At 50.7% G+C, this 1,452-nt stretch overlaps 1 protein-coding gene across 1 annotated transcript in view; it reads right to left on the reverse strand.

The window, feature by feature from the left end:
- The window catches only part of PDGFB (platelet-derived growth factor beta polypeptide), a 12,698-nt gene that overhangs the window by 8,274 nt on the left and 2,972 nt on the right, over window positions 1-1,452 (reverse strand). The gene's annotated exons all lie outside the window — the stretch shown is intronic.

Here is a 1,452-nt window from a genome sequence, read left to right on the forward strand (position 1 = left end):
AAGGCGTTTTAACAGACTTCCCTTACGCTATCAGATAAAACCTTCCCAATATTTCCCTCTGTTATGAAACTCCCTCATGGGCTTTGTCAGATATCGTGTGTATGTGCGTGTGCGTGCGCGTGTGTTTTCAAACCACAGCGGCCCAATAATATACAACATTTGCATACTCTCTAAAAAAAAAAAAGGTGGGGGTTGGAGAGGAAGATTGACCTTCGCAGCTGAGGCTGCTCCAGCATCAGCCCGTGGTGAAACCACAAACGCTGCAGGGAGGACATGAAAGGCTGTTCGAGGCGGTGGGCTGAGGAGCTGATTTGGATGAAGAAACACATGGGAGTCTGGATGTCATTGCATGCCAGTGCCAAAAAACCTTAAGTAAGCAGGTTTATAGACATCAGACGATGGGCCAAATTCAGGGTTTGTGCGGGCAGGTGCAACGCCATCAATCTCTTGGGAATTTTACTCTGGCACCAGGCTTGAATGGGCCCCAGTGACAGCACTTAACAAGACTACAAAGGAGCGGTGTGGGAAAGCAAGCACTGATTAAAACATACTTCCGAAAGACTAGAAAAAGAGACAGAGGAAAGTACTAGCCAAAGTGTTTGCTTAGCTCCTAGCTCTCTTCATTCAGGGCTACTCATGCGGAAAAGCTGCTCTTTCGGCCAGATGCTGGATGCCGTCTGAGCCACAGCCCTACACATGCCCCTGTAACTGAGAGGAGAACTTGGCTCGTGTGCTTGTGAAATGCAGGGATTTTCGTGTGGGTTTTTATGGGCAGTTGGTGGCATGTGTGTGGTCCTTCCAGTGTACAGCTATTCCTTCCCTGCCTGCGTTCAGTGCAGAACATTTCCCTTCCACTTGGAGTCGAGGAAAAACGCCATGCGGGTGGTTAAACATTGGCTTTTAAACCTTGAGGGCTTTAGCCCAAACCTGCAGCCACTTTTGCATGGCTGCTTGAGCCTGGCACCCTTCCACACGTGCCTGCCCCTTGGCCACCCTCCCTTCAACTCTGCTAACAGGGCAACAGGAAGGAACGCTCCCTCCTCAGCCCTGCTAGCTCATCCTCTAATTCTATAACTTAAACTAGGATGCGGTGGCTTGAAGGCTGCTGCAGCCCAAGTCACAGGGCAGAAACCTCCTGGGATAGCTGCAGAGCAGACAAAACTAGCATCTTAAACCTCCGCAGCCAGATCCACCAGAGAGCTCGAGTCAGATGGAGCCTCTCTGCCCCGCTCCGTCCCCTGTCACTGTCACATCTCACCACAGATCTGGCTGTCCGCCTGCAGCGAAAAGCAGATTTTGCATCCCCAGGCATTACTTCCTCAGTCTCTAAGGGAGAGGGAAGCGGCATCAGTGATGAATGCACAGCGAGAGAGAGACTTGTATAATTCAGGGATCACTGAATAGCTGCGAAATGAAGATGCCTTCTGACAACTCCTGCTGTGTGAGGAAGAG

This window comes from Pygoscelis adeliae, unplaced genomic scaffold, assembly GCF_000699105.1.
Source record: "Pygoscelis adeliae isolate BGI_AS28 unplaced genomic scaffold, ASM69910v1 Scaffold60, whole genome shotgun sequence".
Taxonomy (NCBI): domain Eukaryota; kingdom Metazoa; phylum Chordata; class Aves; order Sphenisciformes; family Spheniscidae; genus Pygoscelis; species Pygoscelis adeliae.